Source organism: Anolis carolinensis, chromosome 3 (assembly GCF_035594765.1).
Source record: "Anolis carolinensis isolate JA03-04 chromosome 3, rAnoCar3.1.pri, whole genome shotgun sequence".
NCBI lineage: Eukaryota > Metazoa > Chordata > Lepidosauria > Squamata > Dactyloidae > Anolis > Anolis carolinensis.
The window spans coordinates 196856325-196876098 of NC_085843.1; the positions used below are offsets into that span (position 1 = coordinate 196856325).

General features: G+C 38.5%; 2 long non-coding RNA genes across 3 annotated transcripts in view; one reads left to right on the forward strand and one right to left on the reverse strand.

Annotated features, from left to right (window-relative positions):
- The window catches only part of LOC134297719 (uncharacterized), a 179179-nt gene that overhangs the window by 117630 nt on the left and 41775 nt on the right, over positions 1 to 19774 (forward strand). The window lies entirely within an intron of this gene.
- LOC103278263 (uncharacterized) lies at positions 5500 to 18610 on the reverse strand. Its single transcript, XR_010004571.1, has 4 exons — positions 17877 to 18610; positions 16798 to 16910; positions 11194 to 11286; positions 5500 to 10326 (listed from the first exon to the last, which is right to left on the reverse strand). It is a non-coding gene; the product is annotated as an uncharacterized LOC103278263 (long non-coding RNA).

A 19774-nucleotide genomic window follows, 5' to 3' on the forward strand; every position in this document is an offset into this window, starting at 1 on the left:
TTATGATTATGAACAACCCTTTGAAGGCAGCCATAAGGCTGATGTGGCCCTTGGTGAAAATCAGTTTGACACCCTGTCCTAGGGGTTCTTCAGGGTGATGCTGTTATTATGTGTGCAAATGCTGTTTTCCTGCCTCTCTTTCTCTACCAGTCACCAAATGGCAGTATTGGGAGCCTCTAGCATGAACTATGGCATTAAATTGTGTAATTGGGTAATTCTAGCACACAGAAGGCTCCTTTCAGAGATGTTTACCTTCATCACAGGAAAGCCTGTATGTGGAATCTCACAACCCTGTGCTGCTATTGTCTTACAATTTAAGTAAGTAACATCTGAAGTGAACTATGGACCTGATCACATTGGGCTTCAGCTCCATCCTAGGATGCTTCCAGAAATGAGCCTGCCGGAACCCAACACATGACTCAGTGATATTTCTAGTAGGGGTCCATGCTGGGTCCACCCTGGAAGTGCCCTAGGACAGAGCCCTGACAACATGAGAGACTTCCTGTTTTCTCATTGCATAGAACAGAGCAGAGCAGGGAGAAGATGGACTGACTCCCCTGTGTGATGTGAAAAGTGGTGATGGTTTCCCCCACTGCTCCACAGATTGGCCAAGCTGCCCAGCGAATCCCCTGCTGTCACCCACGTTAGGGACCTCCATGTGATGAGGTCCTTAGTGTTGATCAAACCACAGTCTTCCTTCTTCATTTGTCACACAAAATAAAAATAGGGTTGTGAAGAAAACAATGGCTTGAATCCTGTTGATTAGTCCCAACTAGCATAGACCCATTTAATGGATTGTTGAATGGTCAGTCAGTTGATACTTGAATGCTACTGTTAGTCCTAATTACAATACGCTCATTTACTCAATGTAGTTTGTTTGTGGTATGATTTAGGCACTGTAAAATTAATGTAGTTTGACACTACTTTACCTGCCATGGTTCAATGCTTTGGAATTCTGGGATTTGTAGTTTGGTGAGGCACCAGCACTCTTTGGCAGAGAAGGCTAAAGACCCCATAAAACTACAACTCCCAGGATTCCATAACATTGAACCATGGCAGTTAAAGTGATGTCAAACTGCATCAATTCTACGGTACAGATGAATCCTTTATTGGTCTCAGTGAGGTCAGGGCCATTGTATGGCCTGAGTAAGCTACTTTGAAAGTCTTCAATCTTTCCTCACATGCCATCTCAAAATAACAGGCACACTGTGTCACTCATTTTTCTTTGCGGGGTGCTTTTTAGTGTTTTTCAAACTGCCTGATAAAGAAACATGGATTTCAAAAGCTTTCATTGAGACTTTTGCACCTTTCTGGATGACCTAATGGGCTTTGGAATTTTCCATATGGTGAACCTAACTACCTCTGCGTTTATGATATGATCTTTGGAAGTTCTCATGTAGACATAACACAGAATTATTTGTCATAGATGTATATTTGAATTTTTTTCTGGTTCTGGTTGACCATGACTTTCTCAGACATCAGTTCATATTGCCTTGATAAGTTTGGACTTAACTAATTCTTGGACATTTAACTGCTATAATTCTAGGCAAGGAGAAATAGACCTTGGATTCCATTATCAGAACTGGCAGCTGCCTCACTATGACAATGATGTGGGGTAAAGAATTTTCCAATGTATTTTCCCACAGAAATTTTTTAGAAGTGCATTATTTCATATGATTAGTTAATAACACACTGAAAGAACACAATAAGAGTCAATTTGGGCATCTGAAATAGTACAATACCAGCCAAATCTGAAATCAAAGCTATAATTAACTTTTTCACTACATATATTTATATGCATAGCTTTTAGGACCTGCAAAATTAGTGTTCAAAGTTTTTAGTGTCTTCACTGCCTCTCCTTTAAAATCTAATTTAAGGGAAATACATGCTGTTGAATGTTCCATTCTAAGTATGGTATATTCAACCTAGAAACAATTTTAAATGACAAAAGATTCATTTCACTGAATATAGCGTGCCATCAGATATTTCTGTTCCATAACTTTGGAATACTGTTAAAATCTCTTAGATATTTATACTTCATGTAAAATGAAGAAGACATTATCATTTTATTTAAAAAGAACTAAATGTACATTTAAAAAATGAAAGATGTTATTCCACACAGCCACTCCTTTTTTTGCACACTTGTAATACAGAAAGGTACCGATTTATAACGAAGCCCATCCCACAACACAGGGGTACTTCCTGCCTGCATTTATCATGCCTCACTGAGAAAGTGTTTCTTAAATGTCAGGAAACAGGAGGAAAGAATATGGGCAGATATCATCTTCTGAGCTCAGGAATCGCTATACAATTGGAGAAAATGGCAAAAAACACATGGGATGGGATCTATCAGATTCCCCACATTGAATTGAATTGAATTAATGACATGGATTAAGGGATGTTCCTGTGGACGGTCTCCTACCATTGACATTTCTACTATTGACATTTCTTTCCCAAAAATCTTCTTCATGAGCCTAGCATGGCAATTTTTAAAAATTAATTTAATAATAAGAAATATCAAAATTTCAAAATACCACCACTTTGTTTGTCCTGTCATTTCTCCTTCATAGTAATCTTAGTTTTCTTGTGAAATTGGAAGGAACGAGAGCAGCCCAGAGAAGTAGGAGATGCACATTGATGCCTCCTGTCTGCTCAGGAGTAGTAGGATGGGAAGGGAAAGTCTAGTATCCCCTAAATGGTGTCTCTTCCCAGATCGATGCCTCCTGTCTACTCAGGAGCAGCAGGATTGGAAGGGAAAGTTTAGTATCCCCTAAATGGTGTCTATCTTCCCAGATCGATGCCTCCTGTCTACTCAGGAGTAGCAGGATTGGAAGGGAAAGTCTGGTATCCCCTAAATGGTGTCTATCTTCCCAGCTCGATGCCTCCTGTCTACTCAGGAGTAGCAGGATTGGAAGGGAAAGTCTAGTATCCCTGAAATGTGTCTATCTTCCCAGATCGATGCCTCTTGTCTTCTCAGGAGTAGCAGGATTGGAAGGGAAAGTCTAGTAACCCTTAAATGGTGTCTTATCTTCCCAGATCGATGCCTCCCGTCTACTCAGGAGTAGTAGGATTAGAAGGGAAAGTCTAGAATTCCTCAATTGGTTGTTTGGCTTGGTACTTTAATATGGCCTAAGGGCTAATCAATACAATCTTCTTCTTCTTCTTCTTCTTCTTCTTCTTCTTCTTCTTCTTCTTCTTCTTCAATTCCTCAAGTTTTTCCCCAAGTTTTTTTTTTTAATTTGAATGGGTGGGAACTGTACTCACTTGCATGGTAAATCTAAAAATGTATGATTTTGGGAGAAAAGGCAAGAAAGAACAATGTGTGATCTGAGAAATGATGCAATTTGCTTTCTAATGCAACAGGACATAACACCACGGATATATGACTCCCCTTCCCCATGGAATAATGTCCTAAGTCAGATCTTCACTGCTTTAGGGCAGTAGGAAAAAAAATCCAACATTTCTGGAAGACCCAAGTCACCTCATTCATTCCAGGTCCTAGCCTTAATGGAAATCAATAGCATAATCAATATAGTCAATACATCAGATCTTAAAAGAAGTAACAAGATTGCAATTCCGTTTGTTACTAACCCAAAATTCGTTTGAACATTAAGGACTCTTTCACATAGCTGTTTACAATCCACACTGAAACTGGATCATATGGCAGTGTAGACTCAGATAATCCACTTCAAATTGTGGATTATCTGCCTTGATATTCTGGGTTATATGGCTGTGTGGAAGGGCCCAAAGACCAAGACCATCACTACTTCAAGGACTAGTTTCACATGGAAAAACCTGTTCTTGTTATGCTTTAAATCTTTCCAATGTATAGGGACTTGGTTGGATCTAGGAAACTTCTAAGGTGTGTACTTGTGTGGTTATGCATATATGAAATTGCATAGCCCTTTCATATGTTTTGCTTACTTTTACAATAGGCATATGTATATTTGCTCATAAGAACAATATGATGTGTTGGAGTGTTAAACAGCAATTTGGAAAATCTAAGGGCTTGTCTACACCGGCTCTATAACCTTAAGTGGATCAGAGGTTGCTCCTAGATGCCCTGTCTCTACAAATATAAATTAACATGTGTGCATTTCACACAAATCCACATTCATTTCCTTTTTTTCTGTAATATATTTCCTTTTGAATTTTCACCTTTAGTAGAACCTTTATAATTAGAAGTAAAGGTCAGAAGGGATTAATTGCCCTAATGACATTGGAGATATCACTTGGGATAGAAATTAGGAGCTAGATTATAAACTGATTTAGATTAATCATTAAACAAGAAGTCCCTTTGAAAATGCCCATATAATATTTCCTCCCACATCTATCAACAAGCAAATAGGTCTATTTTCTTGTGTTATGCTAGTGTCTGTGCTTGTAAATTAATTGGCACACAGCAAACTCCCATCAGTTCAGAATGTTTTTCCACTCCCTGCATAAATATAGTTCAGTATCAAGTGAGAAGTAGGCAATTTCTTTCCAGTTTATATGTCCCTTCTAAATGCAGAGTAGTTGTTTCACTACCTGATTGGTTAAATGACAGGTGATTATAAAACCATAGACATATTTCATACCTAATAATTTCCAAACATAAAATGCCAGAATTGCACTATTATTTTGGAGATATAGAGGAATGAATCCTGACATATGTTGTTAAAGGGTTTCAGAGGGTGCGGTGTTGTTTTTATTGGACTGATTTTAATTGCTTTTTTATACTATTCACAGTACATTTTAAATTGTTTTACTATTGTAATTAATTTAATCCAATGTTAAATTTGCATTTTGTATGTTTTAGCTATGTTATATTTAATTTAGACTGTCAGATGTTTTGAGTCCCAATTTTGGGGAAACGTTAAAGTCTAGATTATGATGATAATGAAGATGATGATACTGTGATACTTGGCCACAGTGGTCCATGCTCTTGTTTCATCCTGAATAGATTATTGCAATGCACTCTACGTGGGGCTGCCTTTGAAGACTGTTCGGAAGCTCTAACTAGTCCAACAAGCGGCAGCCAGGCTGCTAACTGGAGCAGCGTACAGGGAGCATACCAACCCTCTGTTACGTCAGCTCCACTGGCTATCACATTTGGTGACAGTTCCATATTGCCCATTGTTGACAATTGGTCATAAAACCCCCACAATTGGGGGGGCATATCTGAGGGAACTTCAGGGGATCAAAAATGGTTCCTTATCGATTGCATGCAGTCCATGGACTGCACATACCCCTTCCCCCAAGCTGCGATGTGATTCTCTGCATTGTCAAACTTTCTTTTCTTTTTTTAACATTTTATTTATGATTTTCCAAATACATAAAAAGTGTGGGAACAAATACGGTATATAAAAGAAAAGATCATACAAGATTAAAAAGAAAGAGAAGAAAATGAGAGAAGAAAAAAAAGTCCAATATATATACTGGTATATATATGCGTATGTGTATATAGACGGGTGCCCACCCCCTACCCTTCCAGATCTCCTGCATTACGAAATCAAGTTCCTTTGTTTTGGGCGTTTTCCCTACAAATGCCCTTTTGTTTCTTATGAGCCAATGATTGATTTTAAACAAGTCCAGTCTGTTTTTTTCCTTGGCGGATTATTCTGTGAAACTGTTTGTGTTAGTAAATCCATATTCCTTATGTCTAATAGTTTCAGCGTCCATTTTTCCACTGTAGGTATTTCTTGCGTCTTCCATACTTTTGCTAGGCATATCCTAGCTGCCATAACCATGTATGTAAAAAGCCTTTCCATATTGGAGTCCATCTGGAAGTCCGTTATTCCTAGTAAAAAGTATTCAGGTTTTATGCCGATTTTTTAAAAAAGTATTTCCACCATTTCTTTATGGATTCCTTGCCAATATTTTTTACTCTTCTTGCACCCCCACCACATGTGTATAAAATCACCCTTACGCTTCTCACATTTCCAGCATTTCCCGTCACCTTTCCCCTTTGCATTGTCAAACTTTCTAAGTTCTAGGTAGCTGATGTTATTATTCTGTTTCCTTCTGTATTACAGGAAGATAGTAAAAATATTCTGTATGTTGAAATTTATTCACTGCTCTCCTTTCTTCTTGCAACAGGACTCAGGGGGTGGCTTAGATACAATTTAAGTTAATAATAATAACAATAATAACAATAATAACAATAATAACTTTATTTTTATATCCCGCTCCCATCTCCCCAGAGGGGACTTGGGACGGCTCACATGGGGACAAGCCCAGTTTCAACATACAATAAAATACAGCATAATTAAACCAATGTGAAACAGGTAAAATAGTATAAACATACAAACCAGCATAAAACATCAACATCAAAACATTAGAACATTAGAGTCTGCAGATTTTAATAAATCTATTAGTAAAAGAGGTCAAAATCAATGAAACAACTACCACACAATTTATGAACCAAGGGCTTGCCTAAATAATAATTTTAAAAAAGGTTTTTGCCTGCTGGCAGAAAAAGAGAAGAAAAAAAATCCACAACCTGAGAGCTGTCCCTTAGAAGGCCCTCTCTCATGTCCTCACTAAATGTGCCCGTGACTGGGGCAGGTTCATGATAAATAATAATATACAATCATTCCTTTTTTGTGTATCCTGCCTCCATCTCTCTGAAGGGACTCGGGGCAGCTTACACATGGCACAAAGTGTCTAAAACAATGCAAAAACAAACACACAGTACAATACAAAGTAAAACCAATAGCATATAAAACAATTTGAAAACTCAGAACAGTACCCAACAATCTATAGTAACAAGTGTCATAAAAACATAGCCAACTGTGAACAAAAGGAGGGGAAGGGATAGTGCAAGGTGTAGCTAAGCAACAAGGCCATGGGATGAAAGTGCAGTGCGGTACCATTAAATTGTGGACCATTGCACTAGGGATTCTCAAAGGTTTGCCTAAACATCCAAGTCTTCAGTTCTCTCCAGAAGGATGAGAGTGTGGGGGGCTTGCCTAATCTTCCTAGAGAGGGCGTTCCAAAGCCAGGGGGCCACCACCGAGAAGGCCCTTTCCCTTATCCGCACCAACTATGCTTGTAACTGTGGCAAGACTATGAGGAGGGCCTTCCCGGCAGATCGTAACACTCATAAAGATACATAGGGGGAGGATGCGGTCACAAAGATATGCAGGGCCCAAACCATTTAGGGCTTTGTAGGTGATAACCTGCACTTTGAATTGGGACCGGTAATTTATTGATAAAGACTTCCCCCAGAGAGCTTATACCTCATGCAAGCTTGTTGAGGGAGATATGTGACCTCATCACAAAGGCCGACAGTATCATCATGCATCGTGTCAATTCTAGTGGTGCCCATCGGAAGGGCATGGAAAACCCGTCGCTCCAGGCTCTGCATCGCCTGACATTCCATGGGGGGAATCCTTGACTGCCTAGTCTCCCTCATTGCTTCTGGTGAACCACAGGAAGCCTCTCGTGTTGCTGCTATGGCGGCATGCACCAGTTCCTCAATAGTTTTATGACAGAACCCCACTGGAAGTTCCTCTGTGTCGTGGAATCAGAGCCAGTGGGCTCAGTCATAAAAGTATCATGGAACCACGCGTGCCATCAAAAGCAACCCAACGTGATAAAGTTGACGGTCTTTCAGATAGTCTAGATCTAAATCTATGTAGAATTTCAAAGATTATCAGCAGCATTGTGAATTTTGCCAGGAAATATCAACCATTAGATTTTATATTCTAATGCACTGAATGGAAGTAGGATCTATTGACTAAAATTGTGTTCAAATTACTAAAACTATTGCTTTCAGCACAACATATCTTTACATTTGTCTTTCCTTCACCCTGCTCCCCTAATCCCCTGAATCATCAAAAGCATCTGACGAAAGGATGACAAGAAGTGGTGACATATCACATATCCATCACTGACAGAGGAAGGCAAGAGGACAGGCATGAAAAAAAAAAACAGAGCAGAAATCACTTGTGGTTGTGATTGGCCTGCCTCCACCCACCAGTGGCAGTCACACCAGTCTGCAATGACAGCATATTTCTTCCTGGACTCTTATACTAAGGGAAACGGCACATTGCCACGTAGGTGGCTGCTGCCTCTTTTGGTGGCAGGTTAGTAAATAGTATACATGTAAGAAAATTAATATCTCACTCTAATCTTGAATCCTATTAGTATTTTATAAATGTGTTAAGTGTCTTTGTTGGACATTTTGCCCATTGTGAGGATTGACATTCAGTTCAAAATCATGCAAATGATCCACCTTCTCAGCCCATGTGTATATGTCTGCTTCTGCTGAAATTGGAAATAGTGCTTCGTCTGTTGTGCATTTAGTTGGGTGGATAGGGTTGTAAAGTACAATGAATTCGTATTTCCTCATGCAGAGATCTAATGTAAAATGTTGGTCTGTGTATGTTGAAACCTGACAAATATATGCTTTCCACAGACAAAAAAAGTACCACAAATTATTAGTAGATGACAAACGAAATATGATTCAACAATATAAGTTGTATCAACACAAATATATTACCCAGATCAAAGGGAGTATATTTTCACTCTACTCTACATTGGTCAGATATCATCTGGAATAATACATCCAGTTCTGGGTACCACATTTCCAGAAGAATAACCAAGATGGACTATATCCGGAGGAGGTTGACCAGAGTGTAGGATTTGGAGATCTAACTATCTTTAGATCTCTGAAAGAAGGTCATGTAATGACCTTATTTTCTGCTGCTCTCAACACTCGAACAGAAATCAAAAGATATTCCACTGAAAGTTTAGGAAAAACTCTTTACTGTAAGAGCTGTTTAACAGTGGACTAGACTGCCTCAGATGGTAGCGGCCTCTCCTTCATTGGAGATTTACTAAACAGAGATCAGATGGCCATCTATGAAATTTCCCAGGAATGCTTTAGTTGTGTCTTTCTGCCTGGCAGGGAGTTGGACTAAATGGCTCTTGCATTACCTTCCATTTTGATATTCTATTATTTCTGTTGCCATTTTCAAGAATCACTATTTATTCTGGAATATATAATATAGAAGTAAAATGGGAGCGTGTGATATAAGAAAAGCTAATGTGTTGTAATGGATAGAGTGTTGAACTATGGGTTTGAGATCCAGTTTCTAATTGCTACATTTTCACAAACTTTACTTGGTACAGTCAATATCCCTCAGCTTAAACTACTTTGTAGGATTACTGTGCAAATAAAAATTGGGGAAAAAAGAAGAGGAGAGCCATGAAGAGAGAAAAACACAGCCATTTTTTTACCTCTTTGAGTGAAATATTTTTTTAAAAATCATTAAACAAATGCAAGAGGAATTTCTCATGAGTAGGATATTCAACTATGGTTGAAATCAAGAGCTCAGTGACTATAAATGTTTACATTATGATCTAGCCTAATCTGAAAGAGAAGTCTTTCAAGAATCTTGATCTTCATGACTACTTTTATATTCATTCCGACCTCTGATAATTTCCTCCAATGTTTGCACAAAACAGAAGCTGAAAATATCTCAGGGGTTGCTATTATAAAATAGGCATCTGGGTTTATGACAGATTCTTGTGCATGTGTTACCATTTGCGTTATGTTCCTGTTGGGAGTAAGAAGATGTTTTAAGATTTGGAGGTTGTCTTCAGGGTCAGTTGTGCTATTCTCCAGAATTGGTTGCAGTTCATTGATGATGTATTTGAGTGTTCTCATCTAGGGATTATAGGGAACCACTAGAGATGTTCTGTCATTCTGCATTGTTGCCCTGTCCAGTAGTAGATTGCTCCTGGGTATTAATCTTGCTTTGCTGATTTATTTCTTCACCTTCTAAAGTGGATATTGCAGTTTGAAAAATATATATTGTAAACCCAAGAGTTTTGGGGAGATATAGTTGTGTCAGAGGACTTGGTTGTAAATAATAGATTTGGCAATGTGTTCTGGTAGAATTTAGAGATATGCCCATATGTGTAGTAATCAGTAGGTTTTTATACATCTGGTATTTATAAATCCATTGTACAGTTGCACAGCTTGGGCACAATTTTCTAGATAGACATCCAAATTCCATGTTCTGACCTTCTTTGGGGGGGGGGGGTCCATTCAAAGTTGTTTTTGTAACACTGAGATACAGTTTCTGGTATGTTGGTGCAAAGTTCATTGCCATGTTGGAGACACTGAGAAGATGCTTGTGAATGTTTGTCCTGGCTGGTGTCACTCTCCCTGAAATATTTATTGGGTTGTAGATGTCAGAAGAAAGCCTCTAAGTCAACACAGAACTCATATCTCTCTTTCACACACATGGTATTCTTTTCTAGTCATTCAGGATATTCTGTAGAGGAGACCATGTCCTGTGAGGAGCATCTTGAAGAGCTGGTATGTTTAGTCTGCAGAAGAAAAGGTTGAGAGTAGGCATGATAGCCATGTTTAAACACATGAAAGGCTGTCATAAGGAAGAAGGAGCAGGTTGGTTTTCTGCTGCCCTGGAAACTAGGACTCGAAGCAATGCGTTCAAATTACAGGAAAGGAGATTCCACCTGAACATTAAGAAGAATTTCCTGACTGTAAGAGCTGCTCAGCAGTAGAACTCTCTGCCTCAGAGTGTGGTGGAAGCTCCTTCCTTGGAGTCTTTTAAACAGAGGCTAGATGGAAATCTGTCAGAGGTACTTTGATTGCACTCTGACAGATGTTGGAGTTGGACTAGATGGCACACGTGGTCTCTTCCAACTCTATCATGCTATGATTCTATGATTGATTGAGACAAGAACTCAGAAAAAGCTAATTTCACACCAAAGATCTCAGAATTTTACAACTAGCTTGTCCACCAGGCATGCTGGTAGAACTCACAGTTCAAAATGAACTTTTCAGATGTCAGGTCCAACTTCACCATAGAAGATATTAGATGTCATCCCTGGCAGAAACATTTGATACCAGAAAGAAGTGTAAGTGGACCAGGAAGGGTGCTCAAATATGTGCAAATCAAGCTGCTGTCCTAGGAGATCGAAATCCCCTGGTGATCCTGGTTACTTGTGGAAACCTATGTGATGTGTTGTTAGTTCATCTGGAAGCTCTCCATTTCTAATTATAATGCATTATGTATTTTCCACATCTGTTTCCATTTCTGTATAATTACATGATCATAGAACTCTTAAACCACCTAAAAAGAAACAGCTCACATTATTTAATTCTTTAGGTAGGAACAATGCAAAATAAATGATAGGTTGCAATGTGCTTGCTTTAGATTACAGACATACCTAGGTACTTGACAAGGATACTGATCCCACATGATTCTCAACATCAGTGATCAAATCCCCGATAAGCCTCTTATTCAAGTCCTCTGCATTCATCTTCAAAAGAAAGGAAGAGTGCTGTAATTAATAGTCTAGGTCAGCCTCATCAGAGACAGTGTATTTTCATTTTCATGCATGCCCTTCATAAATGCCTGTCTGTCAACACTGCTATTGGTTTGCTCCTAAGTATGATGGTTAGTTTAGGATACAATCTGGAGTGCTGACACTATGCAAAAAAGAAAGAAAGGAAAGGAACAGAATAGAATAACCAGGCTTTTGTGCTCACCTGCAGCTTTACCCTATCCATTAACAATGGATCCAGAAACAAGGGAAATATTTCATACACTAACTTTTCCAAAAGATATTGGTTCTGTAAATATTGTAGTACTTTTATCACTATTGTTAGTCATACACGAATACAAGACCCATGAAAGATAATGACCTTGACCTGTAAACATATGTTAAACATGAGTCATTTATCTAAGGGCATAAAGCTCCCAGATGTATTAGCCACGGAGGAAGTGCTCTGTTGAAATTATTTGTAGAGATCTGGTTTGGAAGGTTGTATGTACCACAGATTCCGCTCCCTCTGGTTAAAAGTTTGCTTTACCTGGAAGCAAACCCACTTAAAGCTTATTTTCTTGTTTAATTTTTTTGTCCAGTTTTTATTAAGACACTTGTTCATGCAGTATAGCTAAGTTATATTCTTTTCCTTAGAGGATCAGGGAAATGTGAGAAGTGGGGGAAATGACATCAGCAGCCCCAGGCATATGAGTCGAGAGATACACTGTGAAATTAATGCGGTTTGATACCACTTTAATTGTCATGGCTCAATCCTATGGAGTTGTGGTTTGGTGAGGCATTAGGATAATTTGTCAGTGAGGGCTAAAGACCTTCTTAGGCTTCTTCCACATAGCTGTATAAAATCCACATTGATTATATGACAGTGTGGACTCAGATAACCCAGGACTCCTCCGCACAGCCCTATATCCCAGAATATCAAGGCAGAAAATCCCACATTATTTATTTATTTATTTGCAGTATTTATATTCCACCCTTCACACCCTGAAAGGGACTCAGGGCAGATCACAATGCACATATACATGGCAAACATTCAATGCTATTAGACAATACAACATATATAGACAGACACAGAGGCAATTTAACATTCCAGCTTCCCGCTTCATGAGGGTATGTGTTGCACTCCGAAGCTACGTAGGCACCTCAAAACCACACTGGAGCCCCAGAATATAAGCAAGCAAGCTGTTTATTGAAGGTTATATGCAACCAATAGCAAAACAAAGCTCAGAGTCAGTAAAATAGATTTAAATCCACAAGAGCAAGGTACTTGAAAATCTTGAAGCAAGAGTCTATAAAAGTCACTCAAAGAACATAGTCCAAAACCGGATATCAAAGAAAGTCCCAAGAAAGGTATCAAGAATAGTCCAAACAAGATTAATTCCAAGGCATGAGTCAAACGATAACCACAGGAAACAAGACTAGAAAGCAGGATTAAACTCCAAGATAGTCCAAGGTATGAAGTAAATGCTGAAACACAAGGTGAGGGCCTTGACTAGAATAGAAATCAAACTGTGGACTCAGATAACCGAGTTCCAAACAGATATTGTGGATTATCTGCCTTGATATTCTGGATTATATGGCTGTGTGAAGGGGCCCTTATAGATTTTTTCCTATCACCTGACACTTGAGAGCGATAGAGATAGGGATAGTTAGATAGATACACTGATAGGTGGTACAGAGAGAAAGAGTGGACATCTGAAATCTGAATCTGAAACCTTTTGTTCCAAAATAGTTCTATGGCTTCTCAAAATTCCATGAAAGGTTATAATCCAGATGATAATGAGGATGGCATGATAGTTTGGAATAGGAAGCATCTAATCTATCTGATCTATCTATTTATCTATCTATTTCTCAAGTGTTGGGTGATGAGAAAAACTATGAATGAGATACTGGAAAGCCAATGCTGATCTAGAATGCAATTTGCTGTTTATTCGTTCAGTCGCTTCCAACTCTTCATGACCTCACGGACCAGCCCACACCAGAGCTCCCTGTCAGCCGTGGCCACCCCTAGCTCCTTCAGGGTCAAGCTAGTCACTTCAAGGATACCATCCATCCATCTTGCCCTTGGTCGGCCCCTCTTCCTTTTTCCTTCCATTTTCCCTCCATATAAGGAGGCAATATAAGTAGGATAAAGCCAACAGTTTAACTCAGAACATGATAGCCTATAACTAATTGGAAAAAAATATTTCCCAAGAAAAATGCTGGTAACTATAACCTTTCCAGTCTCTGATTAATCCAGTATGGTTTTGTACATATATATAGTTTTGGAGGTGGAGTGGGAGTACAGGCAGTCTCTGAGTTACAAACATCTGACTTACAAATGACTCATAGTTAAGAATGTGGGTGAGGGAACAGGAAATGAGAGGAATCTATTCCTTGGAAGGGAAATTTACTTATGGAAGAGTTGTCATGAGGAAATCGTGTCTCAGCTGAAGTTTTGTTTCCACAATAAGCCAATTTTTTCAAAAGCCAGTTATCACAGAGACAGAAAATGAGGTGAAATAATCTTAAACAGGGGCACAGACAGCAAAACAAACTCCTGAAGGTATTAACCCTTCTTTATGCTATCCAAAGCTATCCAATTTATATTTTTGGTTGGAATTACACTTAAAAATGTACCTGTTCTGACTTACATACAAATTCAACTTAACAACAAACCTACAGAACCTATCCTGTTCGTAACTTGGGGACTGCCTAAAGGGTCATCATATGTAAATCCAATGCACTGTATTTGTAACCAGTGAGTCCATCTTTTATCTCGCTTGACATTCAGAATGTCTCTTAATTAAGGGCAAATGTTATGTCCCTTGAAATGGAAAGGTTCCGATTGAGGTGGGACAGTGAAATAAAGCTTTTAACTAAATAAAATAAACAGTACATGTCTCCCTAAACACACACCTGGTTGGTGCTCAACAATTTGCAAAGTGATTAGAGCTACCTGTTTGCCCTAACTTAATGATTCTCAACCTGTGGGTCCCCAGATGTTTTGCCTTCAACTCCCAGAAGTCCTAACAGCTGGTTAACAGGCTGGGATTTCTGGGAGTTGTAGGTCAAAACACCTGGGGACCCACAGGTTGAGAACCACTTCCCCAACTGCTATTATAGATGGAAGTTGGTGGATGACCTGTCTGTCCCCTTTTTGTTGTTATCTGTTAATATTTTACCACCTTTACTGAACAGTGTAAGTCCTTTCGAGTTGTTATTTGAAAGTTTCTCCTGAATTTTTGATTATGTATTGAGCACCTATGGACATCACATATTCTTTATATCCTAAATACTTATAGACAGATGGCAGTGTTATGCATGCATGTCACACAGATCATTAATAAAACTTACAAAAGGTGCCTGCTAGGAAGTATAAATGTCAATAGATTGTTTCAGCAGAGAGTGGAATAGAGGAATTTCATTTGGCTTTAGATAAAGGCCAATCAATTAATTAGATGGCAGATCTGCAGCAACAGAAATAAATGAGAAAGGAAGAAAAAAAGGAAGAGGTTTCTAATAAAAGGAGCATATAACAGCTACAGAGAGTAAGAACCCATTTTTTACAAGCATCCACACTAAAATGACAGTGATCTCTTGTGGGGACAGCTGCTGATCTTTGATTTTTTTTTAAGAGCTGGAGTGGAATAAGAAAGAATAATGAAATTGTGCCTCTCCCACTCTTCTAATTTTATTTCTTTATTTAATTTTGGCAATCTTCTTTATTAAGATAGTCTCAGAATTGTTTTCTGGCTAGATATGGTGAAGCCAGTTTCCAGTTATTTTCTTGGCCAGTGTTTTCCAAGCTAATTTAATGTGACGGATGCCACAACAGTGGTACTTAGAACTAATCATATGTTTTCCAAGTCTAACGAATCACATACTCCTTCCTCACTTGAGAACTGTAGCACTATCAAAAGGTAACCTCCAAGTACACATGAAGCCATCAAGGAACAAAGAAATAACCTCAAATAGTTGTGTTCAGTGGGAAGAGTTTAGCTACAAAGGAATCCTTTAAATGATAAGATGAAGGATTGTGTATTTTTTGTGAATGAGTCCTAAAATGGATTGTTGTCTCTCCCTCTCTTCTTGCCCTCTTTTTGGAAATCTTGCACATGTTCAATTAGGGAACTACCATATTTACTCAAATCTAGTGCTCACCTTTTTTGGTATTTCATCTTGCACTTGTTCACTAAGGAAGTACCATATTCACTCAAACCGAATGCCCACCTTTTTAGGGTAAATTACACAGCCAAAAGTGAGGTGTGTATTCGATTTGATGGCATGTCAGAATCACCAGCATCAGACTGACCGGGTTTTTTTTTTGTGGGGGGGGGGGGAGAGAGAACGGGACTGACGGCTTGCCAACTGACGTCATTTACAAGGTCACACTCTCCCTCGGTTTTGAAGGCTTTGTGAATGAGGCCTTAGTTGGGAAGCCGCCATCTGTCCATCAGAATGAGGCTGGAGAGTTTATCAGCCTCAGCATGATGGAGAGGCATGGCTCCAGAACGGCCAACAGGCAAAGGGAAGCCGTGCATTACATTCGACATCAAATACTTTTTTGGCAATGTGCACCTTCAATGTACCCATTACAATCGACGGCACATTATACTTGAGTAAATACGGGTAAAATAAGTTCTTCTGGTCTATAGTAGGGAGTGAGAAAAATGTAGAGGGGTGTCCAGGTTTCACAGGATTGCAGTTTCCAACATTCCTCAGAGGAGTGTTTGGGGTTACAGTCAATCAATTTCTTCCCTACTTCAGTGTATATTTTTTCCACTTTTTCTTCTGTGAACAACTATGCTCTTCTATACACATACAACATTCAAAGAAAGTCCCTAGAAATTTCCGTAGTGAGTCAAGTTCTATGTTGAACCAAGAGTCTGGTTCATAGGCTGCTTAAAAGGAGAAGGCGTTTCAGAAGGAAACAGAAATAAACAAAAATGCAATCAACAATTGCACTATATCTTGCTAATTACTTGCTCTGTATGGAGAGGGGGATGGATCCTTCCCAGCATCCACAGGTGATGAGCATATACCCTGAAGCATGAGATTTGATTACCCTTATCATTATCCTAGCTTGCATAGCAACGAATGCAATTAGCAGCCATAAAATTAGCCAGCTTGGTTATTGCGGGTTTGTTTTTTTGTTTTGTTTTTTTAATCTACGAAGCAAATGTAACCATGATAATGCATTTTTTAAAATTAATCAGTGGTTTCTATCTTGGGGAGGGATGCATGTCCAGAAATGCTACAAAATGCCCTTGGCTACAAATTATTTTTAATAAATACAAAAGAAAAATTAAAATTAAAATTTATTGACAATGATTTTGTATTGTTTCCTAAATGAAGCTTTATTCAAATAATGTCATATTCTTCCCCCCTGCTCAGGTAAAACTTATTAGCAGGTTGTTTAGAATATAATAAAAATAAGCAACTGCAACAAAATAAAATTGAAACAAAAATGCTCTTAAGAGACATGCAACCTTAACTAAATACTACCTTAGCATTCTTCCAAATCCCAGGAGCACCCTAGCGGTTGTGCACAGAAGGATCGGACCAGCATTAGCCCAAAAGATGTATCGTGAGAAATCCATTTTCATTGCTGTGTCAACCTGAAATGCAGCCAATTAAACAAAGATGAAGCTAACAATATCAGTCACATACTGTGTCTAGTGAGTAAACAAGAGATTCAAAAGAACGATACCCAGCAAGTGCTCTTGAGAAGGAAAAAAGAAGGGAGGCTTGGTTTCAATTGTAAGAAATAGTATACAAGCCAAATGGGATGCTTTTTGAAAACATGGTACAAAGAAATGGCATTTGGATACACAATGTTCACTATTTGTGTGCACATTTTCATGAGTTCGGTACATCTTGTTCCTTCACTACTACCTGAATAAAGCACAAATTGGAAATTAAATTCAAGCAATGTATAACTGATCTGAAGCATTGCACTTCCTTTAACAAGTTGTGGCCCATGGCTATGATACTAATGGGATAGGACACTACATTAGCAAAGGATGAGTTTGGAATAATAATAATAATAATAATAATAATAATAATAATAATAATAGCTTTATTTTTATATGCCGCCTCCATCTCTCCAATGGGGACTCGGAGCGGCTCACACGGGGGCAAGCCCAATACAGTCATATAATATCATAAAATCAACAGTTAAGACATCAAACAATGCATTTAAAACAAATTAAACGAGTCATAGTTTAAAATAGACATAATTAAAATATTAAACAGTCATCCAAGGCATTAAAAGGTCCAATATAGAACCACAGTCTGGGTGACAGTCATAACTAATGAAAGTCAAAACTATTACAGAATAGAAACATACATCAAATAGACACAGCAGGTAGGGAAGATAAATCCGAATGGAAATCAAACTATAAAGTGACAGGACAAATTTCAATGAGGATATGGGCCAGGTTATAATGGACTTGTCTACTCAAAAGCACAACGGAACAGCCATGTTTTTAATATCCCCCTCCACCCTCCTCCCTCAAAACATTTCGAAATTCTGGGTTTAAATCAGTCACCAGGAAAAGAGCTAGATGGAATAACACACGGACCCTATCGTGGAACTTATTCTTGGATCCAACACTTGTTCCAGATGCTTTGAGCCTTCAGACTCCATTAACATTTTCAAATTGATGGCCTTCTACCTAATGCCCACCATTGTAGCTTGGTGTGATAAGTGTTATAGTCCAAAGTATCTGGAGTACACTAGATGGCTGAATGGAAGTCTACACAATTCCAATTCTCTTCTAGAATTCTCTTCTAGAAGTGCAATTCACAATTCTCTTCTAGAAGGGCAATTTGGATTTCTCTTCTCTTGTCCTTAGCTCTGGACTTGTCCCTGCATATTTTTACTATTATATTTATATATCTCTATGAAATTGTACTCTCTTGAGGTTTGTGCAAGCTGGCTGCAAAGTGGAGCATCTGCTCTTCAGAACGAGTCGTTTCGGTTGCTTCATTAGTTGCAGCAGACATATTTCCAAGAAAGCTCTCAAGTCCTACTTTTGTGATAGTAATCTAAATTAACATAGGATGCAAAATAATCTCATCACTGATGGACTTCTAAACATAACCACTTTCAGAGACTGCCTTGGCTCAGTATATGTTTCTTTTCTCTTTGCTTTATGTGAGGATGGCATCTACTATTCCCATCAGTGATGGATCATCGTTGCAAAACTTTATAAACCAGTTGGCACCAATCCCAAAAATATTGTATGAATTGATGGCATGTGCAACAGTATCCAGAAGACAGAATGGTAGACATTAAAAAATGAACACTTTTATGGCTCTCCTACTGTTTCACACTTGTTCGTCAAGGTTAACTATATATTCAAGTCATTTTGTGCTGTCATTAAATATGTTCCACTGCCTCAGTGCCTACTGCATGACAAAGATAGCTTCAATAGATCTACTTGTCTTTTATACTGAACAAACTCTAATTTTATGATGCCATAAATGTAATCACAAATGCTTCCATTTTGTGTTAATAGATTTTTCTATGCATTATTGAGCTCTTGAAATTTTAGATGAAACAGATTCTGTGAAATATGGGTATTTTTAAAGAGCTATGTCGAATATCTATAGAACTAACCAACATGGATTTGCAAAAAAACAAATCATAGTAGAACAGGTACCTTACAATGGCAGGTTAATAGACATAGTATACTGAGCTTCAGCAATACTTTTGGACATTTTAAATAACAAAATAGCAGTAAGTGAAGGATTAACATCATCTCAGGGGAAGCTCTGCAGTGAGGCTTTATATTCACTGTGATTCAGAATTGTCATTGTTTTTGACATTTGCTATAAGGTTGGCTTTGAGTTATGATGACACTATGACTTCCAAGACTGCTGGTCATCGACAGCCTTGCTGCGGACTTGCAAACTCAGGCCAGTTTGAGACTACAAGTCTGTAATGTGGACTCCATCTTTTCCTGCTGCCTTCCTCTTTATCAAGCATTATAGCCTTTTCCAATGGGTCACGTCATTTCTGGATATATCCAAAGTTCAAAATGAATAGTTTATTCATTTTGGCTTCCTGTGAGAGTTCAGACTCTATATGTTCTAGGACCCATTTATTTATCTTTCTGATACTGATGAGTTGATTTTCTTCCTATTAGCTTTCTTCACTGTTCACTGGAGGGAAGGATATTAGAGGCAAAGATGAAGTACTTTGGCCACATAATGAGAAGACAGGAAAGCTTGGAGGAGATAATGATGCAGGGGGAAATGGAAGAAAAAGGAAGAGGGGCTGTCCGAGGGCAAGATGGATGGATGGCATCCTTGAAATGACTGGCTTGACCTTGAAGGAGCTGGGGGTTCAATGGCTCATTTCTGAGTGCAATTCAAAGTGCAGTTGGCCCACTACATCCACAGATTCTGCATCCACAGATTCAACCATCCAGAGTTTTAAAAATCTAAAAAGCAAACCCTGATGTTACAATTTTAT